Raw genomic sequence first — 18,955 nt, 5'->3', positions numbered from 1 at the left:
GGATTTAGATTTAGCTATAATCTTAGAGATCATCTAATCCAACTCTCATTTTATAGAAGTAGGAAGCGCCTTGCCCAAGGTCACATAAGCAAGCTGGGCAAAAACTTCAATCTGGGTTCGTTTCAGCCACATCTAATACACTTTCTGGTAAAATAGCTGTATTCCAATCTCGTCCATGTCACCATAAGCTTTGCTGTGCACAGAATCTTGTTTGTGGAGATAGGATCTGATCCACCACATACCCAAATCTAGGTGGCAGAAAGCTTGTGTTAATATGGGATGTGACCACATTTGGGAAATTAAGCTTTCATTTAGATGGGGAATTGTATACCCAAAAGTCTTTGGCTAGAATCTATAACTTAGGTTCTAGAACCCTGGATATGAGGCAATATATTGATTCTCTCTGAGCCTCAGCTTCTTTATCTATAAAAAGGGGATAAAAATACCCTTCTGGTCTATCTACCTGACCTGGATTGAGCTGACTAAAGGATAATTTGATAGTACTATGGAAAACTATAAAGCACAATATAAGGATTTATTGATATTTATTTAATATCATTATGTAGTTTGCTAATTTGGGAAAACAAATACCACACTGAGAACTCTTTAAAAACATTTCGGCCCAGAAGCAGGGATGTCAAAATCTTTCAGTTGAGAGAAAAATAGCCTGAATTTCAGAGCTTAATCTGTTCGCCCTAGGATTGAAATCAGAACAATGTGTGAAAGGACCATAGAGGACGACTCTATTGTATTTGAAATTTTACAGAAGTAGCTTGGTCAGGAATATTTTGAGTCCTCTGCTATCTAGGTGCATTCTTCACTTAATATCCACGTGAATGTAAGCAACAAACATAGGCCATCTTTTCAAAATGGGGAAAGCTGACAGAGTTAACCTAATTGCCATATACCTATGGTATACCCCACAAGGAAAGATTCAGTTTAAAGGTGCCAGTGAATCAATATCAGAATCACCTGCATAGTTAAACACCAAACTATATCACCATGAGGTAGAAAGGCTCAAACAGTAGCTTCATTGGCAGGTTTGAAGGCAGGAGTTCTTTGGTTCATCTTGCCATTATACTTACTATGTAATCATGGGTACTTCTCAGTTAAGCCTCTGACAACTTGGTAGGATTTCTCTAAGCTCTGGATGGATTCCCATATATAAAGGGAGGAAGTTTCCATACCAGTTAAATTATATTCTGACATATGACTTAGGTGAAATGAAGATTGGTTGGGAATTTGGAAAGAAACAGAGAGAAATTGGCACCTAGGTGGCACAGGGATAGAGCACTGATCTCTGAGTCAGGAAGACTCATCTTCCTGAGTTCAAAACTGACCCTCACACACATTAGTTGGATCACCCTGGATAAGTTAGTTAAACCGTTTGCCTTGGTTTCCTCATCTGTACAATGAGCTGGAGAAGGAAATTGGAAACTACTCCAGTATCGTTGCCAAGAAAACCCAAAATGGGGTCATGAAGAATCAGACACAACTGAAAAACAACTACTTTATTTAAAATCTGGATTCTTTTTTCTCCCTCTTGATTTCTTCATGTATAATGTATGTTAATCATGTAGGTTGTGTATGTCCATGTGGTTCTATCTAGATGTTTCTCACAGGAAGTCCTGAACAGATAATTCTAGAACCTCATCTGCCCTTCTCCAAAGGAGACTTTTACTCCTACCAGGAGGGGAGAATGAGTCTGACTCACTTGAAAATAGGGTACTGAGCTTGAATTATATCTGGTACCATAACTATTGTTAGTCAGGGGAAAATAAATTTTAGACTTCAAATTGTGCTTCTGGTAGCTATCTTTTACTAGAGGAGCTATATCTGAAGCTATATCTGAAGGTTTGAATCCCTTCCTACCAAATGTCAGTCACCCACAGACCAATATATACAGTGAACTGCTGTTCATTTATATGAACTGACTGCAAACAGAATCATAGAAATCATACAGACCAGTATATTACCAGAAAATACAAAGGAGCAAATGATCTCTCCTATTGGAATGAACAATTTCAAGCAAGAAAGAAAGAGCCCCAGATCTCATCTAAAAAGGAAATTGCCCAAGGTCTATAGGAAGGCAATTTGGGAATAGGGACATCTTTGGGATACTAGTTCCTCTGTATGTTGGCTTCTTCACAGAGTCTTTCCTTCCAAGGACCTCTATACAAAGACAGTCTGTGAACTTTTCTGTTCTCTCTCCAAGTTAGAGACCAGAACTTCTTATTTCCCAAGTTTATCAACAATTCCATTCTTCACACTGGCTCGGAGCACCAAGTCATTGCTTCTTCTATCAACATGGCGAATCTTATGCAAATTCTAAGTTTGAGCCTGAGATTTTAAAAAATGACCTCATTCTACTTTGACATCATAATTTCCCCTTTCCTGACACCTTTGTTTCTGAAACTTTTTGTTTTAATATGAGCTGTAATTCCATCTTTTTTTTTCATCTTTATAAGGGCAGCTAGGTGATACAGTCACTAGAACACTGGCCTTGGAGTTAGGAGGATGGGAGTTTGAATATTGCCTCAGGCACTTGCCACTTACATCACTTCAGCCTGAAGGCCTTGCACATCCAGGGTCATCTCCTGTCACCTTGATTCCTATCTGGCTACTGATCCAGATGGCTCTGGAGGAGAAAGTGAGGCTGGTGACTTAGCACAGGCCCCCTCACTCAATCCAATTCATGAATGACTTCACCTCCCTGATATCATGGCCTTCTTCGAGAAGGAAGGACAAACATCATCATATCAGAGGAGTACTAAGCTTGGAGTCAGAAGACTCGGGGATTGTTTCTCCAGGCTACAATCAGTTCAGCTTGGACAGTGGCTTCTCCTCTCTATTTGATCTCCATTATTTAAGATCCTGAGTCACATTGTACTTTTGGCCACACCCTCGGGGACAGGAGAAGGCTTAGTATCTAGTATGTAGTAGTAGAATGCCACCCATGTGCAATGAATGCCGTCTTAGCCACTCCTTGAGCATTGCCCTTGTGGCATATGCATTGGAGAATACCTGGAGCCAGGTGCTAAGCCAGTCCTCAAACACTACCCTTGTCCCATCCACTGTTAATGTGTTTGAGTGGCCTTCCACTTGCACACAGTTTTTCCATCTTTTGGATGCAAGCTCTGCTCTCACACACTCACTCTAAGCTAGATCCACAAGGCTCAGCCATGTGGTTGGTACAATAGTCTCTCAGCATCATGGGACTGGATCTATGTCGGTTTAGGTTTCTTTCCTCCCTTTTTCTCTTAAGCACCTTAGTCTTTTTCACCTCATCTTCTGTCCTTTAAGTAGCTCGCTATCTTGTTGCTTCTCCAAAAAGCTTAGCCTGTGGGAACCTGTGGACTTTAGGAAGTAACATGGGAACTTTGCAGTCACCTCAGTCTGAGAGATCAGTGAATTCTTCACAAAATAATTTATCCTTAAGCTCCTCATTCCCCCCCAACCTCAATTGCACAGCATCAGGCTCAAGTCTCTGCTCTGTCATTTACTCACTGTGTGACAGTGAGTAAAACAACTAACCTGGATGAGTTGAAGTTTTATCATCTGATAGTTAGAGAAGATAATATTTGGACTGCCTACTTTATATGTCACAGTAAAGAAAACAGCATGACATGACATTTTTGATTTAGAAGGGATCTTAATGGCCATCTAGTTCAATCCATACCTGAAAAAGAATCCCAAGTGCAATCTTTACAATACCTTGGATTTCAGTGAAAAAAACACATTATCTTTCTGGGCATTCTCTTATACTTTTGAATAGCTCTGACTGCTAGGAAATTTTTTTTCTTCCAACAAGCCCAAATGGGACTTCTTTGCAAGTCATACCCCTGACTCCACCTTTCTGGTTCTCTCCTCTCAGGCTAAGCAGAAAAACACTAAGTGCTCTTTCATCTGATAGTTTTTCAAATACTTGGAGTTACCCACCATGCCAACCCTGTGTTTTCTCCTCTTCAGAAGTGACATTCTCCCATTTCTTGAGCTTGCACTCATATACATTGAAGGTCCTTTGAATGTGGCCCCAAGAACTGAACACAATACTACAGAAGTTTTCTAAATGGAGCAGAGGGAAGATCATTTCCCTACTCAAGGAAACTACTATGCCCCACCCCCTGCCCCAGGCAGGCCAGGAGTGCTTTAGCTAATCTAACAAATTAAGTATTTTCTGCAAAATTTTAAGTACTCATAGATAGCCCCCCCCCCCCCCACTGGCCTTAATCTTTCTAGACTGAAAGGAATTTATCTGCCTCAGTTTAGGTTTCTGAGTTTCAATTTATCCTGGCTACTTAAGTGATAGAGGAAGAAGGAAGACTAGTTGGCAGCCCTCTATTTTTCAAGCAGGAATGTAAAGGAGAGAAAGACTTGAAATCTCTTATTGTTGCAGCTGCTTCTAAGATGGTGGGCTCCATGCCATATGTTAAGGACTTACACAATAATTTTCTCTTCGGCGTTCCCAGGGTCTCCATGAAAAATAGCTTGACCAAGACACAGAGTTCTTGTGTAACTTAGCCATGCTGATGACCAATACTGACTTCAAAATTTTTATCACAGTCTATGCTAGTGACCTACCAAAATGTTGATTTTCCAAACTCATCTTTCTCCAAGGTGAATTTTTTTAATATTATTTTATTTTTTTTTCCAATTACATGCACAGATAATTTTCAGCATTCATCATTTTGTAAACTTTTGAGTTCCACATTTTTCTGTCTCCTTCCTTTCTCTCCTCCCCCACCTCTTAACAGGAACTAATCTTTTTAATTGATATTTTATTTCTCCAAATACATATTATGAAAGCTTTTCAACATTCATCCATATGCATATGTATATTTTTAAGTTACATAATTTACTTCCATTCTCCCTTCCCACTCCCTTCCCCTCATGATCAAGCAGTTAGTTCAATATTATACATAGACATTTGTGTTAAACATGTTTACAAATTAGTCATTTTTGGTATGAGGAATTAGGATTAAAGGAAAGAAATACACTAGAGAAATTTTTTAAAAAGTGAATGTAATGTTCATCAGATTCTGAAGGATTTTATTTATTTTTTCTCTTTTGTTTTTCTTCCTCTGGATGGGGATAGCATTGTTCATAGTCAGTTTAATAGTGTTTTCATAGCTCTCTGAGCTGCTGAGAGGAGCTGCATCCATCAAGGCTGATCATCTCACAATGTTGCTGTTAATTTGTACATTGTTCTCTTGGTTCTATCCCCTTCACTCAGCATTAGATCTTGTAACTCATTCCATGCTTCTCTAGAGTTCCATGATTTATGGTTTCTTACAGAACGATACTATTCCATAGTATTCATGTATCATAACTTGTTCAACCATTTCCCAACTGATGGGCATCCCCTCAATGTCCAATTCTTTGCTGACAGTGACTAATCTGATATAGTTAACACAATGTTTTATATATATATATCTCATCAGATAACTTCACCAAAATCCTCTTCTGGTGACTTGTCGTGGCAAGCAGGTAACTCCTGTATCTTTTTTAAATCCAATTTTATTTTATTTTGAATTAGCTTCTTCAACCTTCCTTTTGAGAGAGCAGAGTCAAAATGGCCAACGTGAGGACAGGATTTACCAGGGGCTCTCTTCCAAAATATTCCCCAAACCTTAAAATTATGACTCTAAATTTTCAAGTGACAGAACCCAGAGAAAGACCCAGTGAGGCAATTCTTCAGTCCAAGGTAACCTGGAAGATTGTGAGAAGGCTCTGTTCCATCAGGTTAGAAGGAGTGGCAGCATAGCCAGGATCACCATGTCAGAGTTAAGGAGCTCCAGCCTTCTGGGAACAGCCCAAAGGGTGCCTGGGTCCTTAGGGGCACCAGCTTGTGGCAGCATAAACAGTTTCCAGACCTCCTACCCCAGGGAACAAAAAACACATCTTAGAAGATCGGCAGGGAACCCCTCTGCCAGAGTGAATGAGTGCAGAGCCCAGTTAAGCATGGCCTGGCTCTCAGCATAGGCAATGCAGCCCAGATCCTAGGAAACAGAAGCAGGCCTGTGGAGTCAGCCAGCACTAAGCTGCATAGCATCTGCTTCCAGAGTGATCAGCCCACGGAAGGTAAGGGTTTAGAGGGAGACTGTGGAAGTCTCTCTTCTGTCCCTGGGACAAGACTCTTGTGCTTTGCCCATATTCAGACCCTGGTTGCAGTCTGGGGGCCCCCCATTACCATAGAGTAGGGCTCCTCCTCCTCCAGCTCCAGGGCAGAGAGGTATGCTTGTGGTCATCCACAGACCAGAGCACAGGCAGGAGAGCAGTCAGAGCCTCTCATAAGACCTTGAAGGAATTGAGGTCCTTGTGAGGGTATCCCAATAACACTCTAAGCCAGGGCATAGGCTGGGCAAATGAGCAAACAGAAATAAAGGAACCTGACTATAGACAATACTTTGGTCCTTTGGAGGATCAAAATATACACTCAGAAGATGACAAAGTTCGAGTTCCTGTATCCAAAGCCTGCAAGAAAAATAGGAATTGATCTCAGGCTATGGCAGAGCTCAAACAGATTTTAAAAATCAAGTAAGGGAAGTTGAGGGAAAATTGGGAAGAGAAATGAGAGCAACGTGGGAAAATCATGAAAACCAAGTCAGCAGTTTAGTTAAGGAGACACAAAAAAAATGCTGAAGTAAATATACTAAAAACCAGTTTAGGTCAAATGGAAAAAAAACAATCCAAATACATAATGAGAAGAATACCTTAAAAAGCAGAATTAGCCACATGGAAAAGGAGCTAAAAAACTTTCTGAAGATAACAAATCCTTCAAATGTAGAATGGAGCTAAAGGAAGCTGATGACTTTGTGGGGAAACAGGAAACAATAAAACAATACCAAAAGAATGAGAACCTGGAAGAAAATTTGAACTATCTCAATGAAAAAAAAAAAAAACAAAAAAACAATAGCTGACCTGGAGAACAGATCCAGAAAAGAAAATTTAAAACTTATTGGGTTAACTGAAAGTCATCATCAGGAAAAGAGCCTTGACTTCATTTTTAAATGATTTCTACAGAAATATTATCCTGATATCCTAGATGCAGAGGGTAAAATAGAAATTGAGGGAATCCACCAGTCATCTTCTGAAAGAGATACCCCCCCCCAAAAAAATCTCCCAGGAATATTATAGCTAAATTCCAGAACTCCCAAGTCAAAGAGAAAATACTCCAAGCATACAGAAAGAAACAATTCAAATGTCATGGTGTAACAGTCAGGATTACACAGGATTTGGCTGTGTTTACATAAAGGGCTTCTAGGGCTGGTTTTGAATATGATACTCTGGAAGGCAAAAGAGCTTGGAATGCAACCAAGAATCAACTACCCAGAAAAATCGAACATCCTCTTTCAGGAAAAAAGATGGATTTTCAATTAAACAGGAGAATTTCAAGTGTTCCTGCTGAAACGACCAGATCAGAATAGAAAGTTTGATCTTCAAGTAAAAGACTCAGGTGAGGCATAGAGTGTGTGGACAAGAAGGGAAAATTATGAGGGATTTAATGATGTTTAGCTGTTTGTATTCCTGCAGGGGAAAATGATATTGATAGTCACATGGACTTTCTCATTTATTAGGGAAGTTAGAAGGAGCATATTTAGACAAAGCACAGGAAAGAGCTGCATATAATGACATAATAGAGTATAAAGAGGTAGTCAATGGGTGAAAAGGGAATGTATTGGAAGAAAGGGAAAGGAGAGGTAGGATGGGCTAAGATATATCATATAAAAGAGTCAAGAAATAGTTTTTGAAATGGAGTGGAAGTGGGGGAAGGTGAGGGGGAATGAGTGAGCTTACATTCTCATTGGAAATGGCTCACAGAGGAAACAACTTATGCACTCAATAGGGTATAAAAATCTTTTATCCTAGAGTGAAAAGGTAAGGAAATGGATGGGAGAAAGGGGAGAGGGGGAGGGGAGGGGGAGTATAGGTGAAAGAAAAGAGGGTAGATCATGAAAGTAGTCATACAACACATTTTTTTTTGCTTTTGCAAGTTGGTGGGGTTGGGTGGCCTACCTGGGATCACACAGCTAGATGGTTGCTGCGTCTCTGGGGTAGGATGTGGACATAGGGCCTCCTGGCCCCAGGGCTGTTACTCTGTCTGCTGCACTACATGGATATCCCACAGCATACTAGTGAAGAGGGTAAGAAAAGAATAAATAGAATAAATGGGAGTGGGAAGGAATGGATGGAGGGTATTAAAATCAGCAACTGTGGGAAAAATATTGAAGTAACTTTTCTGACTGATTTATGATAAAGAATGTGATCCATCCCAGAGACAGTGCTGATGGTATCTGAACACAGACTGAAGTACATTTTTTTCTCTTTCTTTCTTATGACGTTTTTTTAATTTTTGTAGAGAGGATTATGCTTACTCTTACACGACTGTTTTAATAATGTATAAATCAATAAAAATATAAATTAAAAATAGAATCATCTTCCTGCTCTTTTCCCCTTCTACCTTCCCCATTCATTGAGAAAACAAGAAAAACTCATTATGAATACATAATAGTTATACAAAATAAATTTCTGCATTATCCATATCCAGAGAATATTCAAAAAAGAAAACTGTATGTTTCAATCTGCACTCTGAGTCCATCAGCTCTATCTGCAGGTGAAAAGCATGTTTAATCATGAATCCTTGGAATTATGGATGTTCATTGTATTGATAAGAATGCTAAGTCTTTAGTTTTTTTTTAGGGTTTTGCAAGGCAAATGGGGTTAAGTGGCTTGCTCAAGGCCACACAGCTAGGTAATTATTAAGTGTCTGAGACCAGATTTGAACCCAGGTACTCCTGACTCCAAGGCCGGTGCTTTATCCACTACACCACCTAGCCACCCCTGAATGCTAAGTCTTTAAAAAAACTTTGCAAATGCTTTTTATTGCATGAATTGCTCTCCTGATTACAATTATCATCAGTTCATACAAGTTTTTCCAGCATTTTTCTGAAACCATCCCCTTTGTCATGTGTCATATTCAAATATCAATTTCTTCAGCCATTCCCCCATTGATGAGTCTCAGTTTCCATTTCTTTGCTATGACAAAAAGATATGCTATGAATGTTTCATATGCATGGGTCCTTTCCCTCTTTGTTTGATCTCTTTTGGTTAAAGACTTAATAGTGATATTGAGCCAAAAGGTATGTATAGTTTAATAGAATTTTGGGCATAATTCCAAAACTACTCTCCAGAATAGTTGGGACTAGTTCACAACTGCACTAATGGTGCAACAGTGTACCTATTTTCCTACAGGAATGTAGGAGTAGGATGTGTTCAAGGAAGTCTGGGACCTCTAATGTGACTGCTGCTGAGCTGTTTTGGGGGGCTACTTCCCACCTTTGATGTCCACCTGAACAACCTAATTCTTATCTGGCTTCAAGAAGCTATAGGATGCATAGCAAACCATTTTAGCAGAGAGGCTAACCCAGTTTAAGGGTAATTAAGGGGGTCTCAAACCCATTGTTGAGTTGAGGGAGCATTTACACCAGGCACATGAAGATTTCCCTTGGTGGAGTAAGTGGATGAGAACACTTTGTTCCAATGGTGTTAAGGCAGCTGAAGCAGGTGCCATGGAGTGCTTTAAGCTTGGCTGAACAGACACCAAGGTCATCTACTGTATCTCAAGCCATCACCAGTTGTCTTGACTCTGTCTTGTCATTGGACTATTATGACTTTGGAAGACAGTAATAATGACAACAGTGCAATTCTGCCTCCCTTAAATCCAATTTACACAAAAATAAAAAAAAAAAACATTACATTTTGTCATTCCTCTCTCAAAGACAGGCAAGTGATGAAGCAAAAGGTAAAGACAGTGATAGCTGTAGTCACAACCCTGCACACAGATGGCCCAGGTCATAGGATTGCTTCCCCACTGAAAGCAGCAGTGGGATTGGGCAGGCCTCTGAGTTTCTGAGCAGCCCTTCTAAGGATTATACTGAGAAAGAGGATAGAAAAAAAGTGCACTAAACATTTCCACTTACCCAAAACTGGTCTGATTACTGCGACAGGCAGGGAATCCCAACCTGTAGTTGAAACACACACACACACACACACACACACACACACACACACACCAAAAAAACTTCTTCAAAGAAGATTCCAGACACCATTGGTCCATGGAATGTGTAAATACTCCTAGACAACCCAAGATCCAATAGACTTGAAAGATGAACAGTTCTTGCAAGAAAACTCAGCAGGTATCTTATTCAAAGAGTAGCCCTCAGTGACACAAGGCTGCCAAATGAATACCAGATTACTGAAGTCAGAGCTGGATACACATTTTTCTGGAGTGGCCACAGTGAAGGGTGACCCTGGGGTAGATTTTGCAATCAAACATCAATAAGCTAAAATGCCTATTGAAAGGAGTAAACAACAGGCTCATGGCAATTCCATTGCCACTTGGAGGAAAACATCATGCTACCACCATCGGTATCTATGCTCCCACCATGATGAACCCTGATGAAGTCAAAGAAAAATTTTATGATGACCTAGAGATCTTTATCATCAGTGTACCAAAAGAGGACAAGCTTAAAATTCTGAGTGACTTTAATGCTAGAGAATGCAATATGATCCCTAAGATTACTTTCACCTCCTGGTGACTTTTTCAAGTCAAACAAAGAATAGGTAGCCAAATTGAAGTCTGAACCCATATTCTAAGTCCAAATCTCAAACCATATCTGCTCTTGTTTCTGGGCACTGAAAGAACATGGTGAAAACAACATCACTGCAAAAAAAATGATCAATAGGCTGATCTAGTCACTTAGAGTATCTGCTATGTAAGATTCAGCTTGGGTGGAAGAGCTTCAAGGAATCCAATCATAAATCAGATAAAAGATTTTGCAAAGGTTATAAATCTGACTTAGAAGCTTGGGGTTGAAAAATGTCCTCTTGACTATTCTAAAGGGTTTCCTGATGACATAAAGGAGAGAACCTCAAAGAGAGGCTAATCTGTCTCCAAGTAAGGCTAATGCCTCTAGACAGTGGTGTTTAGTTAGTCAATAAACATTTACTAAGTACCTGTGATGGATCAGACACTGCCAAGTGTAGGGGATACGAAAATGGGCAAAAGACAGATCCTGCCCTTAAGAACCTCATAATTTAATGGACGACACAACAAACAAACACACACACACACACACACAGACATATATAATAAAGAAGAAATAATCAACAGGGAAGGCACTGGAATTAAGATGTATCCTGTAAAAGGTGAAATTTAAGCTTGAACTCAAAGGTATCTGAGGAAGCCAGTAGGTAGAGATGAGGGGGAAGTCCATTCAAATGTATGAAGATGCCCAGAAAGGAGAGATGGGATGTGTTGTTCATGGAACAGTCTGGAAGCCAGTGTCACTGGTTGGAAGAGTAATAAACTGCAATAAGACTGGAAAGGTAAGAAGGGGTCTAGGTTGTAAAGGACTTTGAATACCAAGCAGAGCATTTTGGTTTTGATTATGGAGGTGACAGGGAGTCACTGCAGAATACTGAGTAAGAGAGTGACATGATCAAACCTGAGCTTTAGGAAAGTTACTTTTGGGGTTGAATGGAGGACAAAGTTGAAAGGAAAGAGTGTTTAGATAGGCAGGGGGTGGCTAGGTTGCACAGTGGATAGAGCACTGGCCCTGGAGTCAGGAGGACCTGAGTTCAAATGTGACCTCAGACACTTTCTAATGACCTAGCTGTGTGGCCTTGGGCAAGTCACTTAACCCCATTTCCTTGCAAAAAAAACCCTAAAAAAAAGAGATAGGCAGGCCCACTAGTAGGATATTTCAGTGGTCTAGTCATGAGGTGATGAGGGCCAGCACGGAGGTAGGGGTAGTATCAGAGGAGAGAAGAGAGCATATTTTTTTTTAGGTTTTTGTAAGGCAATAGGGTTAAGTGGCTTGCCCAAGGCTAGGTAACTATTAAGTGTCTGAGGTCAGATTTGAACTCAGGTCCTCCTGACTCCAGGGCAGCTGCTCTACCCACTGCGCCACCTAGCCTCCCCAAGAGGGCATATTTGAGAGATGTGGCAACGATGAAACTGACAGATGTTGGCAGCAGCTTGTATTTGGGAGTTCATCGGGAATGGGTCCCACCTCAAATCAGGAAATCTGTCAATTCTGAGGTAGCACAAGTGGAAATAGTCTTAGATTTGGCAACAGAAGACTTGGGGTTGAGTCCTAGAACTGCCATGTGCCAGCTGTGGGACTGTGCTTCTGGTCTAATCCACTTAAGTGTTTCTTAAGTGCCAATCACAGACAGTAATGGGAGAAAGGAAAGAGAACTGACCTTGGGGGCAGAACCTTGTATTGGACACATATTGGACTGTGCAGATGGGCCAAGTCACTGTACCCCAGGAGGGTTACGAGAACAAAAATACAAGTAGGTTGTGCCCTCAAGGAGCTTATTTTGTACTGAGAGGACATGCCATTTACTCAAATAAGCACACATACATGCAAACATATATATCTTCATCTATGTAAATTATGGGTCCTTAAAATTCTTTGAGAGAAATAGAAGAGCACTAATACCATGAAGGATCAGGAAAATCTTCTTGGCTTATGAATTGCGCTTCAGAGGGAAGACGGGGAGGAATCGGTCCATGTCAGAGACTGGAGACCTATACAAAGAGGTAGGAGATGGAATATTGTGCTCATGAAAAAAGTATGCCAATTTGGTTGCAATGCAAAGAATATGAAGTGAAGTGACATGCAATAAACATGAATAGGTGAGTTGAAGGCCAGTTGGGAAGGACTGGAAATACCAAGTGAAGGCCAATCTTAGAATCAGTCACACAGCCAGTCAATAAACATTACTTAGCTACCTAGTCTGGGCTAGGCAGGAGCTGTGCTAAGCACTGGGGATATAAATAAAGAAAGGCTCTCAAGGAGTCCGTAGATTGCAAACAACGATGGCAAAACAAGTTGTAAACAGGTTATATTGGTAAGAACAACAGGAGGAAGTCTACCTAAATGAAAGGGGAACAGGCAAAGACTTACTAGAGAGTTAAGTGTTTCAAGCTGGGATTGGAAGGAAGTCAGAAGGCAAAGGTGAGAAGGAAGAATATTGCAATTAACCATTTAAGTTAATTCAAAGAATGTGGGAAGGAAAAGCTATGAGAATATTTTTGGTGTAGAATAAGCAAAACGAATCACCAGGACAAAGTCATAGTTTAGAAGAGTAAAGGGATAAAAATAAGAAAGTTTCAGAAATTCTCTCTATTTGTTAAAGGCACATTTTCCCTCTATAAAGCTGATTGTTGAACATTACTAGCACATTCCTGTATGCATATATAATTTATTTTTGTGAGCATTTATAATCTAAACTTCCACCACTCCTGCAAATTGAACAGCAACAAAAATCCTAAAAGGAATGAAAACCCGTAAATAAATATGCCACATTGGTAAAGTCAATATATATATATATATATATATATATATATATATATATATATATATATATTTTCTTTTTTTTTCTCTTAATTATAAGTTCATCATTTCTCTGTTAGGAAGTATACTGTTTCATCTTCAGTCTTTCAAAGCTGTTTTTAACTATGATGCTGTCATTTGATAAACTGTTCTGTTCACATTACATCAGTGCCCACAGATCTTCCCCAGTTTGCTCTGAAAATGTTCATTTTTTTCATTTCTTAATGTCACAGTAATATTCAATTTTATTGGACCTGGTCAATTTATTCTTTCACTTCCTTTCCCTCCCTCCTTCTTTCTGTCCTTCTTTACTTTTTTTTTCTTTTATGAAAGAGACTCCCCAAAATGAAGAAGTATCCTCATCAAGTTTTGCCCTGTTGGAAATAAATGTGCTAACCTCTCAAAGTTTGTACTAATAGGGACAAGTGTTACCAGAGATTTTGGCCTTAAAATAGAGCAAAACATAATTATGTTAATAAGCATATTTATCCCAAATGGAGGCCTACTGTTGTCCTGAAATCGCCTTATCCAACAGAAGGTATGATCTGAAACATCACCTGTGGCCCCAACCTAGGATGGGGCAAGGGCAAGGTGGGAAGGTGGAAAGAATGAATACCAATGAAAAGATATTCAAGGAAAAAGTATATCTGAAGGGAAATCAGCTTTCTGTTTACAATGAAAGGAGTTGGGCAGCTAAGTGGCCAGAACACCGACCTTGGGAGTCAGGAGGATGGGAGTTCCAATCCAGCCTCAGACACTTAGCACTTAAACGATGCGACCCGGGGCACTAAGTCACTTTACCCTGATTGCCTTTCATCCAGGGCCATCTCCAGTTGTCTTTATCCTTTTCTGGTCATTGGACCCAGATGGAGCAAGTGAGAGGGGTGAAGGAGTCCAGCTTCCCTCATTCAAATTCAATTCACATCCTTGTCATGACATAACCAATCTGACATCATGGTCTTCTTGGAGAACAAAGGACAATCATCATCTCCCAAAGCATGCTTTTCCATGGCTAAATTGATTTGATTAAAGGTATTTAAGGGAAACTTGGATCTCACCCCACCCTTCTGTTCTCTAATCTGATCTCTTTAAATAAGAGGTTTTATGTGTCCAACCACTTGTTACAGCTATATATATATATATATATATATATATATATATATATATATATAAAGAGTAAAATTCATAGTTCACATTCTTTCTTTTCTTTCCTTTCTTTTCCTTCTCTCTGTCCACCTGGTTTATCATTCCCTTACCTGCAGGTGGTCTGTCCAAAGGAAAGTAAATCTTGATCACTCAAATCCCAGGTCAAACTTCATTTGGTCATTGTTTGAGCCCTGATCCTCTCAGAGTGCATCAGTTCCTGTTTTCACCAGAAACCCTGAGGGGCTTCCCCTCCCAAGCTGATTTTTTTTCCCTTGACTAGGTAAAAGAGATCATTCATTGCTTCATTTCTTTCTTTTTTTCTAGTCTTCGTCACTAAATGGGCATTGCCTCAGTCATCAAAATGAGACCTTTTAAAGACCTTAGTTTAAAAAGGCCAAATCTCCTGCATCTAGGGTCTACATCTATTGTCCTGACCTCTATCTGGCCACTGGACCCAGATGGTTTTGGAGGAGAAAGTGAGGTTGGTGACTTTGTACAGTCCCAACCTTCACTTAAATTCAATTCACAGCACTTCATGTCATGGAATCACCTCCTCCTTGATGTCACAGTCCTCTTTGAGAATAAAGGACAAACAACACCTGTTCATCCAGTTCACCTAAAATACATCGTTTTCCAATATTTGTCATAGGTTTTCTTTTTCCTTTGTTCTCTCTGGGAGTATCGATGAATGAGAGTATATAGAGGTTAGTAAAGTTTTGGGCACAGTTCCAAATTGCTTTCCAAAATGGCTGATCCAATTCATAGCTACACCAACAAAAATACCAGCATTCCTATTTTCTTGCAGATTCACTAATGTTTGTCATTTTCCTCTCTGTCATCTTTGCCAGTCTGATGAGAACCTCAGTTACCTTGACTTGTCTGTCTTCAATGATTAGTGATTTAGAAGCTTTTTCACATAGTTGTTAATATTTTAGATTTCTTCCTTCATAAACTGGCTTTAGATCCTTTGGCTGTTGGATGGTTCTTAGTCTTACAAATTTGAATAAATCACTTAAATATCTTAGAAATAACATTTTGATGAGAGAAATGTTTCTCTTCTAATTCTGACTACATTAAATTTGTGCAAAAATTTAAATTTTATAATAAAAAATCACATTTTAATCTTGTTTTATTCTATCAGTTGTTTAGTCATCTCTTCTACCCACAAGTCTGAAAGATGATTTTTTACTTGTTCCTATTATGTGTTTATGATGTGACCTTTTATATAGAGCAGTTAATCTTGATATATGGTTTGAATTATTGATTTGAATTTAATTTCTACCAGATCACTATAAAGTTTTCCTGGCAATTTTTTTTCAGAGTGGTCTTTCCGCCAATAACTGGAATGTTTGTTTGCTTCTGAATGTTATATACTAATCTTTTCCACTGATTAATCCCTTCATTATTAAACTAGCATCAAATCATTTTAATGATTGCTGTTTTGTATTAGTTTGAGATTTAGTTTTCATGGATATCCTTCCTCCCACTTTTTTCATTATTACCCTTGAGATCCTTGACCTTTTGCTCTTCCAGATGAATTTTATTATTTCTCTTCTAACTATAAAATACTGCTTTGGAAGCTTAGTAAAGCACTGAATTAGTAAACTAATATAGATTGTACTATAATCTTAAATTATAATGACTTGGCCATGAGCAAGTAATGTTTTTCCAGTTATTTGGGCCTGTTTTTATTTCGGCAAAGAGTGCTTTATACTTGAAATCATATAGTTCTTGAATACATCTTGGTAACTACAATGTTAAATATTTTATAACTTCCATAGTTATTTTGGATAGAATTTTTCTCTGTAGAAAAATTTCCTGCTGGTTGTTTTTTTGGTACCATACAAGAATGTTGATGATTTATGTGGATTTATTTTATAGCCTGTAACTTTGTCAAATTTATTGTTTCATCTATTTTTTTTGTTTGACTCTTTAGAATTTTCCAAGTAAATCAGCATAGTATCTGCAAAACCCATTTATTTTGCTTCTTCTGTGCCTATGCTCATTCCCTTTTTCCTTTTCCCCTGTCTTACTAATATAGCTAGCATTTCTTGTTAAATAGTACTGATAACTGATAACAACTGGCATCTTTGCTTTGCTTCTGATTTAATTAGGCTTTTCCTCCATTACACGTAACTAAACATGTAATTACATTACACATAAAGGTAGCTTTAGGGTTTAGGTAAATATCATTTACTCTATTAAAGAATGTTCTATTGATTTTTAGAGATTTTTTAGAATTTTCAATGGAAATAGATTCTGGATTTGGTCAAAAGTCTTTCAATACCTCTTGAAGCAATAATATGGTTTTTATTATTTATATTACTATGATTTATTATTTATAGTTTCCTTTTCTTGAATTGACCTTAAATTCCTGATCTGATCAATGATATTTCTACTATGTTGTTGTAGACTACTTGCTAATATTTTATTTAAAATTTCTGAGTAGATGGTCAGTAGACAGTTGATCTATATACTTTGTCACTTTGTTATAAATATTAAGATCATAGAAAATATTGGAAAGATGCCCTATTTTTCTTTTTAATGCAAATAATTTATGTAATAATACTGGAATTATTCTTTCAAGGCATGATAGAATTTACTTGTAAATCCATATGGACCTGTAGTGTTTTCTTTAGGATTTTCTTTATGCCTTTTTAAATGTCCTTTTTTGATATTTCTTTTTTTTTGTTAATCTGGCTATTTTATATTTATCCATCCCCTTTAAGTTTGTTTGTTTTGCAAGGCAATGGGGTTAAGTGGCTTGCCCAAGGCCACACAGCTAGGTCATTGTGAAGTGTCTGCCACTGCATTTGAACTCAGGTCCTCCTTACTCCAGGGATGGTGCTCTATCCACTGTGCCACCGAGCTACCCCCCTTTAAGTTCTGTTAGCATATAATTGAGCAAGAAAGTTTTTCATGATGTCCTCTTAAATTGCTATAAGTTCTTTTTCATTTTTGAGGGAGTATAGTTTTCCTCTGTCTTGTTAACTTATACTAGCTAGCTGTCAATTTACTTCATTGCATCTTTTTTTTTGAGGTATTTGGGGATAAATGACTTGCTCAGGTTCTTATAGCTAGGAAGAGTCTGAAGCTGGGTTTGAACTCAGGTCCTCCTGACTCCAGAGCCAGTGCTCTATTCACTATGCCATCTAGCCATCTCTAGTTTATGATAACATTTTAGAAAGAGCTTCTGGTTTCATCAATTCAATAGTCTTTATACTTTTAAATTTTTGTCCTTTGTCTATGTCTTTGCCTTTTGTTGCACTGTGTTTCAAGCATTCATTTCCTGTATAGTGGTAGTTGCTTATTCTCAAAGGATCCTGACTGGTTCCTTAGATAGTGAACATTCTTAATCGCTGTTATGCTATATTTTTTCACTTATCTGGAAGCTCTGGACTTTGGTTATGTTATTGCTGGGAGTTTACTTAGAGTTTTCTTTCAGAAGGTAACTGATGAGCCCTTTCTATTTTCACATTTCTCTCTTTTTCTAACATCTGGGAAGTCTTTGATGATTTCTTAAAATATGATGTTCAAGATTTTCTATGGTCATGGCTTTCAGGAAGATTAATGAACCTTAATTTTCTCTCTTGATTTAGTTTTTATGTCAGTTTTTATATATGAGATACCTTATACTTTCTTCTAGTTTTTCAATCTTTTGACTTTTTTTCAGTATTTCTTATTATCTCAATGCATTGTTAACTTCTGTTTTTTCTATTCTAATTTTCAATGGCTCTGTTATTTAGGTAAGATTTCATAACTCCTGTGCCAAACTACTAATGCTCCTTCCAAAACTTTCTTCTGTAGCTCCAATTTCTTTTCCATTTCTAGTACTCTCACTCTTTTTATAAAATTATTTTTAAGTCACTTTTTTCTTCCAGGAAATTTTGTGGTCAAAGCAATGTTGTTTATTGAAGCTTTGACTTTAGATGTTTTGGAATCATTCTCTTCAAGATTTTCATCTCAGATATCCCTGTCACCAAAATAGCCCTTTTGGATAGGATCCTTATTTGTTCTTTTCTTAGCCATTTTGAAAAAAATGAATTGAACCTTTTCCTCTCTTCCATTTGCTCTAAACTCTTTCTCCTTCCCTCTTTCCAGTCTCTTAATACTCAGAAGCCTTTAGACACTATCTCTTCTTTTACTCCTGTCTCACATGAAGAAGTGGCCTTACTAAAGTGACCTCTCTATATGTTCCAGTGATCCCATTCCATCTTGGCTCCTCCAACAAATTGTTCCATCTGTCATCCCCACTCTTTGTTTCAATCTCTCCCTTTCTACTGTGTCATTCACCACTGCCTACAAACATGCTTGTGTTTCTTCTGTCCTGAAAAAGAATCTTACCAGATCCTTCCATCTCAGCTATCATCTTATACTGTCCTTTGTAGCCAAACTCCTAGAAA

General features: G+C 38.4%; 1 long non-coding RNA gene across 1 annotated transcript in view; it reads right to left on the bottom strand.

The window, feature by feature from the left end:
- Positions 1–4,665: 4,665 nt before the first annotated feature.
- Positions 4,666–18,955, bottom strand: part of LOC141498285 (uncharacterized) — a 43,757-nt gene continuing 29,467 nt past the window's right edge. Inside the window, exons 8-9 of the long non-coding RNA XR_012471601.1 lie at positions 8,017–8,132; positions 4,666–5,876 (exon numbers count right to left, since the gene is read on the bottom strand). This is a non-coding gene — a long non-coding RNA (uncharacterized LOC141498285). The remainder of the gene's footprint in view (positions 5,877–8,016; positions 8,133–18,955) is intronic.

Source organism: Macrotis lagotis, chromosome X, assembly GCF_037893015.1.
Source record: "Macrotis lagotis isolate mMagLag1 chromosome X, bilby.v1.9.chrom.fasta, whole genome shotgun sequence".
NCBI lineage: Eukaryota > Metazoa > Chordata > Mammalia > Peramelemorphia > Peramelidae > Macrotis > Macrotis lagotis.
The sequence above is the reverse complement of the archived record's forward strand: the minus strand, read 5'-3'. Positions and strand labels throughout refer to the sequence as shown.